This window comes from Artemia franciscana, chromosome 7, assembly GCF_032884065.1.
Source record: "Artemia franciscana chromosome 7, ASM3288406v1, whole genome shotgun sequence".
Classification (NCBI taxonomy): domain Eukaryota; kingdom Metazoa; phylum Arthropoda; class Branchiopoda; order Anostraca; family Artemiidae; genus Artemia; species Artemia franciscana.
Window position 1 is genome coordinate 29,731,256 of NC_088869.1, and position 11,064 is coordinate 29,742,319.

An 11,064-nucleotide genomic window follows, 5' to 3' on the forward strand; every position below is an offset into this window, starting at 1 on the left:
GCCCCATCGCCCCAATTAAGCTCAATTTTAATTCAAATAGTTCAATTTTTTTTACAAATCTGACTGGCGGTTCTCCCGCTATACTCGATTGCACAGACGGGCGGACAGACAAACAGATCTCAAAAACCTATCTTGATGGATATTTTCCACTATCCAAATAGGTGATGATGCCTGGATGATGATATGCTATTGTTTTCCTTTTTTTTGGATCCAATGAGCCAACATGGCTACCCAAGACGTTGCAAAATCCGTCCGTCCGTTTGTCTGTCTGTCCGTCTGTCTGTGTAATCACGTATAGGGAGAAAACCGCTGGTTGGATTTGGATGAAAATTTTGATGGCCAGGTTTGGTGCCAAGGATCATAAGACACATCAAGTTGAAAGATGAAGACCCTAGCTAAAATAAAACAGGGGGTTGAGGGCTTTACCTGCTAAAAAGAATTTTTTGTTTAATTCAGAGCAACTTGCGACTGGAGTGATGGATCTGAATGAAAATTGAACCAAAGAGGCCTAAGACATATCAACATACACATATCAAGTTCTGAGATAAAGACCCTAGCTCAAATTTAACAAGGGGGAGTGAGTGTTAATTCCTGAAAGTTAAGTTTTCTGTTTAATTTAGTATAACTTGCAAATGGAGTAACAGATCCGAATGAAAACTAGACCTCCGTTGCCTGTGCAACGGGAAGTGTTGCAGCAACTGTGCCCTGTTCCTTAGGGTACGGTTGCGGAGCAACACGTGCAACTGTGCCCTACGGGACACAGTTGCGGAGCAACAGTCTCCATTATGTCCTTCAGAGGACATTTTTCTAATGCGGCTTCGATTGTTATCTTGAAGCATCTTTGATATGGTTTTATTTCGAGCTCTTACTAAACTGAGTTTGGTAAAATGTTTAGCTGGTCCAGAAATAAACGAGAAAAAAAAAAATTCTAGCTGGCCCAGAACCGAAGTTACCTCTAGAACGTCGAAACTTCGGAAATTATTTCTAAGAGAACGAAGCAACTTGGTATAAAGAACACTTCACTTCTTCTTGCATAACTTTCATAGCACTACTCGATAAAAATAAAATAGACATCAAAATCGAAAATTTAAGAAAATTTCAAAAAATCGGAACGAGATTGACTTTTCCGGAATTATTTCCGGGAAATCTGTAAAAGCTACGGAATTTCATGCTTCAGTTCTCGAAAACATCAATAAAAGTTCTATATGAGTTCATAATTATTTTATCTCTAAAACGTTTACTTCCGAAACTAGGGCCGTCTTAACTTGACGCCAATTCGAAGTATTATGTTTCGAGACGCACATTTCGGGAATTATTTCCTGGAAATCTGAAAGAGATACGAAAATAACGTCTTATAGTTTTCTGCTTAACTTTTGATGGTCTAAACTAGGAAAATATAAAACAAACCAAATTCACCAAAAAAATTAAATTGCCCCGAGGGCATGATAAAACTTCCAAATAGAAAAACCCACAGAAGGAATTTTATTTCGGAGAAACTATTGTAAGTTCCAGTTGTTAGGAGATCGAGACCTGTCGAACCGCGTTTGAAAAAAAATTCTAGCTGGTCCAGAACAGAAGTTACCTCTAGAACGTCGAAACTTCGGAAATTATTTCTTAGAGAACGAAGCAACTTGGTATATAGAACACTTCACTTCTTCTTGCATACTTTTCATAGCACTACTCGATAAAAATATAAGAAACATCAAAATCGAAAATTTGAGAAAATTCCAAAAAAAATCGGAACGAGATGGACTTTTCCGGAATTATTTCCGGGAAATCTGTAAGAGCTACGGAATTTTGTGCTCCGGTTCTCGAAGAGACAAATGAAAGTTCTACATGAGTTCAGCATAACTGTATTTCTAACAAGTTTATTTCCGAAGCTAGGGTCGTCTTAACTTGACGCCAAACATCGAACGCACAGTTTCTAAGAAAAAAACGGTTTATTTTTTTTTATGGAAAACTGTTAGAAATTTTAGGAACTTCTCTGGAACTTTTTTACTCTGTTTCACGTTTCCCTTCCCTCTGAAAAATCTCAAATTTTTAACTCTTACCACTTCGGAGCTACAGGTCGCTGATCACGGTGAAAAAAAAAAAAAAAAAAAAAAAAAAAAAAAAAAAAAAAAAAAAAAAAAACAAACTACGAAAGCAGTAGTGTTGCTCCGCAACACAACTAGACCAAAGATGCCTAAGGTCAGGGCTCATATCAAGTTCTGATATCACAAACCGTATCTCAAATAGGGTGAGGGGGAGAGGGTGTCAAGTCTTAAAAAAGTTGAGTTTTCCTTTAATTTAGTAGGGCCTATAACTTATGAATGGAATGACAAATATGAAGTCAGATTTGTGTGAATACCTGAATTTGCTGGAGCGAATTTGACAAAATACCACTGCATTGGATCCAGCTAGAATTCCTCCCTCCCCCAAAATATAAAGCTGCATAAGCTGGTTGAGCCCCTCCCCCTTTCACCAATAATCTGGAGAAAAAATCACTATATAGCCCATGCCCCTTGACTATCCGGATATGGACCCCTCTTCCCCCGAATAAAAATGCTGGAGCTACGCCTCTGATCATGAACTACATTCGATACTCTGGGATTGAAAATTACCGGTCAAATAGCCTTAGACTGCCTCATATTGCTGATTCAAAAAGATCAGAAAATGTCTGCATTTCACTTCTCAGGGAAGAAGTCCTCATGGCGATAAGTACAAGATTTGCCAATTGTAGATGTGTCTCATATGTCTTCTAAAGTAGCAGTGGCCCATGAAAAATACAGTTCAGTAGAGGAGATGACGGTGCCCTTCAAGGAAACGAGCAGTTTCAAGTACTACATAGCATCCAAACCTACTAAGGTGGGTTTCAAAATATGGGTTCAGGCTACAGTATCTGGATTTGATAAGTCTGAGCCTTATCAAGCAGTGATGTCCATCACAACCATACAAAGTACGGGTTGGGAGGCGATAAGGTTGTGAAATTCACTCCTGACTTTGAAAACGTTAAAGTTGCCTTCAACAATATTTTACTTCCACTTCTTTGATGGAAGCATTAGCAAAGGAGAAAATTTATAGTGGCAGAACCTTAAGCACAAACTGCCTTGAAGATGCGGTCATTGAGTGGTCATTGAGTGGTCATTGGCCAGCACATCTGACAAAAGTGCTTTTCGTTACCAGAACCCAAACTGCGAGAGTAAAATACGGTTCAGCTCTAAAAATTATAGAGTAGCATTGCATCCCCAATGCTTTGAGACCTCCCATATTTTGGGAGATAATCAACTTCAAAAGTGTGTTTTTTGGTTGGGGTCCTCATTTGTGGACAATTGCATTTCTTACTTTTGTATCCTGTTTTTTTAGTTTCTAAATATAGATTCGAAATCAACGTTGTTTTTACATATATAACAACTTACTTGTGTCAGTTAATCTCGAGGATAGAAACACTCAACGACGAGAGGGTTAAGATGAAGCTTTCGGGACATATTGATTGGGATGTTTACTAAATATGGATGTTAAAAGGATATATCAGCAATATATCTGGAACAGCTAACGACACTAATGTGAAGCTTTCAGAGGATGTTGGGGTGTTTGTTGAACAAAATCAAAACGCACTATATGTATACAAGTTGTCAAAGGGGCATATCAGCAATATCTCAGGAACGATTATGGGTAACAAATTAAACCTCTATGGGCTACAACTAGTGTTGTAAAATTATCGTAAAATAAAAAAAACTCGGTAATTAAAATTGGTAATATTAGTAGAATAAGCTTACATTGGTAAAAAAAAAAAATGAAAATAAGGTGTTCTCTAGGACATACAGGATAAAAATGGTGTTTTAGAATTAACCTATAGCTACAAGACCAATTGAGCGTTTCTTTTTAAGCGTCACTTACAGCTTCTAATAAAAAACATTTAAAGATTCTGATTTTCCTGGGCTTAAAAATGGTAATACCTTTTTATCTAGAGTTTCATAAATTTATTTAACCGTCTAGCTTATCCCTTTGATAATAATCTTGGTGCCTAGGATAATAGCTCAGCAAATGGACAGTGCCCGATTTTCACATCTATAAAAAAAATCGTATCTGCCATTATTTGAGAGTAAAATATTATTAGTAATTTTTTCTGCATTTAAACCTAAGAAATATTACCCTAACAGCCTTGCATATTTAATTAGCCGTACTCAGCCGCATTCCTCATATTATTTACATATTATTTTTCATTTATTTATAAAAGTACCGAATACAATTGAAAAAGAGGTTTGTAACACTTTGATAACTTCGATTAACTTAGCATTAGATCATAAGACCGAAACATTCAGTCAGGTTTATAGTCATAAAGACAGTCTTCAACTGGATTTGCTTGCAAATCTAGCTCCTCTCCTTCGAAGTTAGATCCTGATTGAGGTGACCGTGCCGTTCCGAAGCCCCCCCCCCCAAACGGAAGTCCTGGACACGGCCTGAGGATTATACATTGATTTCTACCTCTACCCTCCCATAGAGCTAATTCTGTATTTATCTGAAGATTCTTTCAAAACAATTAATGAAACACAAGGGCTGTTAAACTAGAATAAGAATCAAACAGTTCGTGGTAACGAACTGTAGTAAGGAGCGACCCGGCTCAATAGTAACCAAAACTCTAAAAAATGGAATTTTGATAAAATAGCTACATCAAAAGAATCGCATTTTAATGCTGATTTTAAATATATAAGTTTCATCAAGTTTAGTTTACCCATCAAAAGTTACGAGTCTGAGAAAATTTGCGTATTTTTAGAAAATAGGGGGAAAAAACCCCTAAAGTCATAAAGTCACTAACGGAAATCACACCATCAGATTCAGCGTATCAGAGAACCCTACTGTAGAAGTTTCAAGCTCCTATCTACAAAAATGTGGAATTTTGTATTTTTTGCCAGAAGGCAGATCAGGGATGCGTGTTTATTTGTTTTTTTTTTCCCAGGGGTGATCGTATCGACCCAGTTGTCCTAGAATGTTGCGAGAGGGCTCATTCTAACGGAAATGAAAAGTTCTAGTGCCCTTTTTAAGTGACGAAAAAAATTGGAGGACACCTAGGCCCCCTCCCACGCCAATTATTTTCCCAAAGTCAACGGATCAAAATTCTGATGTAGCCATTTTATTCAGCGTAGTAGAAACACCTTATAACTATGTCTTTGGGGACGACTTAATCCCCCACAGTCCCCATGGGAGGGGCAACAAGTTTCAAACTTTGACCAGTGCTTACATATAGTGATGGTTATCGGGAAGTGTACAGGCGTTTTCAGGATTTTTTTTTGTTTGGGGGGAGGCGTTGAGAAGAGGGGGATATACTGGGGAACTTTCCATCGAGAATCATGGGAGAAGAAAATTTCCATGAAGGAAGTGCAGGATTTACTAGCATTATTTAAAAAAAAACAATGAAAAAATAAATACGAAAAAGTTTTTTTCAGCTCGAAGTAAGGAACAGCCTTAAAACTTAAAACAAACAGAAATTATTACCCATATGAGGGGCTGACCTCCTCCTAATACCTCGCTCTTTACGCTAAAGTATTTTTAGTAATTTCAACTATTTATTCTACGGCTTTTGTGATTCAGGGGTCATTCTTAGTGAATTGGGACAAAATTTAAGCTTTAGTGTAAAGAGCGAGGTACTGACGAGGGGGCGAACTCCCTCATATATGTAATAAAAACATGAGAATTCAAAAGTTCTTAACGTGAGCTAATTTACAAGTTACGTAAATCTTTTACTAATAAAAAGATTTGTAAAAAATTAAAAGTTCTAGTTGCCTTATTAATTAACCAAAAATCGGAGGGCAACTAGGCTTCCTTCCTCGCTCTTTTTTTCTCAAAATCATTTGATCAAAATTATGAGAAAGCCATTTAGCCAAAAAAAAAAAAATAATATGCAAATTTCGTTTTAATTATTCCTCTGCGGAGAGCCAAAATCAAAACATACATTCATTCAAAAACGTTCAGAAATTAAATAAAAAAAACGTTTTTTTAACTGAAAGTAAGGAGCGACATTAAAACTTAAAACGAACAGAAATTACTTCGTATACGAAAGGGGCTGCTTCCTCATCAACACCCCGCTCTTTACGCTAAAGTTTTTTACTGTTTTAAAAAGAAGAATTGAGAGAAAGAGTCAAACTTTAGCGTAAAGAGCGGGGCGTTGATGAGGAAGCAGCCCCTTTCCTATACGAAGTAATTTCTGTTCGTTTTAACTTTTAATGTCGCTCCTTACTTTCAGTTAAAAAAACTTGTTTTTTTTTCATTTTTCTTTTAGACATTGCAGTTAATAATAGCTAATTCCGTAGCAATTCATTGAAAAGCAGGATAAATCTTAGAAAAGAGCACTGGGGTTTTCGATTTCAAATTAACTGATCCCTCCCAAAGCTTATTCGACCACTCCCTTCCAGGTGAAGTGCCTCTGGGAAAAAAATAAATGAACAACTATTAATACTTTGAACCCTTATGGGTCTTTACTGTTGGTAATGCAATGCAGTTGCTCCTGAATTAAAACAGGACAGTAGAAATTTTAATTTCCCTTCTAATGAAAATCCTGGAATTACCCAAGGGTAAAATAGGGGAAAGTTATTCACGGGGGGTGTATTTTCTGGGGGGAAGTGAATGCCGACTCTCGGGGAAGATACTGTATGAATACAAGATTTATCTGAGATATGAAATTTAAAATAAAGATGAGGATATGGATTCTGCTTTGGCCCTCTACATCGTTGAAAATCCAAATCATGTAGTTCTTTTCGATGAGGCAACTTTGATATTTGATGCAAATGGCTTCCCACATTTTTTTTTAGGAAGGCAATTGAAATTCAAAAAAAAAAATACATAAATAGAGACCTTGCTTTAAATAGAGTTACTGGAAATTATTCCTATAAACCCAATTTAGAATACCTTAAAATTAAAAGATTCAAATAACACTTTTCTTCAGTTTAAATTAAGATCATCTGACCACACTTTTAATGAAAGTAAGGCCTGTAGACAAACTAAGTCAATCACTAAGCACATAATTTTTGCCAATCTTATAGGTAAATAGTTTTTCATTTATTCTGGGATTCAGTCTTTCTTCTGCTCATTTAGAGATAATTCAAAAGATTAGTTTTCCTGTTTCTTGTCCACTGAAGACGGCTGGGTGAAAGCCCCTGACGAAATATTTGCCTCTGCTGGCTGATATTACCCTTAGTTTTTTTTTGGCTATTTGATGGTGTTTCTTGTCTATCATATACCAATCCTGCTTGTAGCCATTTATGTCTTTAACAGTTTACAGAAGTAATATAATTTAATTTAAGCTAATATTTCTAAACTTTAAAATTATAATTACCTGTACTACAATACACTTTATCGTTCCAATAACAAGAGTCATAAGTCAGACAGACCGCCTTTTAAACCGGGGAACACAAGGGCCGTTAAACTAGAATAAGAATTTGACCTATACACGAAACAAAATCATGTTCAATCTGTTTTATGCTGGCCTCTTCGTGTTTTCGTGCTCTTAAAAGTGTCGTAACATGCGCCAGTAAAATATGTAAGATACCGATAAAATACATAAAATACCGGTAAAATAGGTAAAATACATAAATTACATAAAATAGGTAAAATACCAATTTTACGGGGGTCCGTAAAATAACCCATTTTATCGTGACTAATTTTACCAGTTACAACACTTGCTGCAACAACTGCTGTTTCTACTACTAACCCTGTACTACAACTACTACTTATGCTACTGATACTGCGATTATTTACGGCTGTGACTGCTTGCGTTTGACTCTTGACTGTTTGACGCTCTGACTGCTTGAACTGTGATTGCAACAACATATGACTTCAACTGTAACATTGACTTGCGTCTACATCGGGTTAAGACTACGATTACAACTACCTGCGACTGTAACTGCGGTTGACTCGGTGACTGTGATTAATTGCGACTGCTTAAGTAGAATGCTATAGATTAATACGAAAGCGGATCCTTGTATTGCAGTTAAACTCGTTAATTACTGTGTCCTATTTACGCAAATACCAAAACTTATTTATAAAACCAGTCCCTGATTTGGGGATATAAGCAAACTTATTGGTCATCGTTCTCACAGTAGAGAAGCATTAGCTACAGCAAAGAACTATAAAAGTGCAATTATATTACAATTTTGCAACAGTTACATTTTGACTTTTGAAAACAGTTTATAAAAATAAGTGGTTTCATAAAACTGGAAGTAAAGAGACGAGACACAGATAATACCAAAACGAGAGTCCCCAACTTGGTAGTAGAAATTGCAACGAGGGGCCGGTTGACATTTGAGTGAGAGGAAATGTTTGGTAGACATATATTATCCTTGAGTTGATTCAAAATGGAGGAAGTGTGTTTTGTCATAAATGTGAAAATAATACATATATATCAAGACGACAGGAAGGTTTGAATACATTTTTGAAAATTTTTGAAAATAGTGAGTTGAAACACCTTCTGAAAAAGAGTGAAATAATTACTATTTTTTTAATTACAATTTTGAACGAAAATATTTCTGTATCTTGAAACGTTTTTTCTGGATAGATATTATAGTTGGTTTCACATGATTACTCCTCAGTCTCCCATGAGAGGGATTCCGGAGCCAGAAATAGTGGAGGACAAAAGGAGGCAAAACAGAAGGTAGAGAGGACAAAGACGTCCTTTGATTCCCGACATATCACCTACGTGGGTTTTCGGGCCAACGCAGTGTTTTTGGCTGCATCCACCCATATACCCCGACATGAGGACTGGGTACTGCTAAGTTAAGCGATCCTCATAGATTTGGGGTCTTCTGGACCTTGTCTTGGCCACTGGTATGATTAGTGAGGAACATTGCTAAGGGTCGAATAAATGAGGTGGAAGTAATTCAAGAAGGGACCTGTTGCTGAAGCTCTTGAAGAGGATCGAAGGAAAATGTACAGGGATAAAACTCGGTGTTATCCAAGGCTGAGGCCACCATCGAGAGAAAGGCCCGAATCTGAGCTCAACACTCAAGGGGTAGTCCTTCTGATGGTGAATAATCTCGAATGCACCACATATGCAGCAAGAATTTGCATGGTGGCCTTCTACGAGGTTCTGCCCTTATCCAAACATGGAACTAACTTTTTCGTGAGTAGAAGTCCTGAATTGGTGGTCAGAAACCAAGGTTAGGATAAAAAAAAGTCTGTGTTGATTTTGACGGGAACTGAATGTTAATCGTCAAAATCTCGGATGAAACAGTCCAATTTGTGGAGCCAATGAGCAACAACAGGGAGGAGATACTGCAAAATGACAATGAGTTCTTCTGAAAAATCGTGGACTCCAAGAGCCCGGAACCAGACATGGTGGAGGGCTCATAAAATCCCGAGGATGAGACCAACTTAGTTGACGGAAGTTGCCACTATCTTTTTTTTTCTTTCTTTTTTTTATTTTTTTTTTATTTTTTTTAGCGCAATGCTCAGCAGCTTAGGGGCCACTAATTACGTTTCTAATAATTCACCACATCCTACCGGAAGAACCTTTAAATTTCAAGAAATAACGCATCTGTTTTGCAGTTTCTAAAATACCAATAAAAAATTTTATACCTTTAATATACCAAGATTAGCATTCATTTTTTTGTGTATAGGCGCTTAAATAAGAAATTTTAGGACCTGCACACAATATTAAATTCTCGTTAATCCAAGAATTTCTAAGAGTATCTTAAGATTTCAGAGACGTTGACTTACCAATACAAGACTCCTCAAAAATTTCCAACTGCATGTACCAAACGATTCATTTTTTGCTGAGCATCTTTACTACTCTTTTATGATGGCCAGTCAAACTGGGAAAACTGCTCCTAGACTTTAAAATAGGGAAGTGTTTCTGAGCTTACAAGAGCTGTGGGCTCATTTCATGTTGCTGCATAGCGCATCACGAAGCGTGTTTTTGATACTTTCAGTGAGCACAATCCAAAAACATAAAAATAACGACATTGCTTTTCAACACATTTGAAAGAAATATGTTTAAAAGGAAAAAAGTATGCATAAAATGTAATGCATTTCAGGTTAATGAAACAAATTGATACAGCCAAAATTAATTTCAGATTTATGTTCTGCAAAGGGAGTCAATCGGTCCTACACGGCATGACTGTAATTTTCAAGCGAATTTGAGACAGAAAAAGGAGGGCTCGATTTTAAGCGTAACAATTGATTTTGTATTTTGGTACGGTATGATCAGAACATTTTTAAGTCAAGTAACTTCTTTCAGTTTAGGCTGGACAAAAATATCTAGAGTCCTGGCCGATTGAAAAAAGTTGTTAGCTGATTTGTAGACGAAACAAATTTTAATTTCCAGGTTTTTCCTTTAGTTCCCTTGACTCACGAGCTTCTAAATATGTTTTAAGCTTATAAGATAAAAGTGGTTTGACCTTCTTCGGATAAAAATATATTTGGGACAAAAGTAAGTTTTCGATTTCAAATCCCCTACGCCTAACCCAACATTTGGAGACCCTTTGCCCTCTCTCCGTGACACTAACTGAAAACTACGACTGGATCCATCTAACATTTCCCATGATGTTTCTGATATCCTATTTTGAGAACCTGGGTAAAGACAGTCTTTCTTGATTTACCTCGTTACTTTACCCTGAATAGATTCTAAGTTCCAGAGGAGCTTATTCATGCAAAAAATTTTAGACGGATTGTTGAAGACAAACAATTTTTGGTACCCTTTTCACCTCCCCCTATGCACACAATTTAAGTTCCGCTCACCCTCCCCCAGGTACTCTCAAAGTTTTAACTGGATCCCCAAAGCTGTTCCCGCGATATTGCAGATATGCTGTTTTGGTAACCTGGATATATGTGGTGTCTTTTGATTGAGCACCAGCCCCTTTTTCAAATTAAATTCTAGATTCATTGGGTCCATCTAAACTCCCTGAAAATTTAAATCGATCCCCCAAGCCATATCTGAGACGTTGCTGATACTTTAGATAGATTCTAGTCCCATAGTGAATTATAGTGTCAAAACTTTTATGTGGATTGGAGACGAGAATATTTAGCCCCTACTTCCTCCTCTTCTACTCCACAAGTCAAAATTTGAGATCCCCTCTGCAACGCTACCTGAAA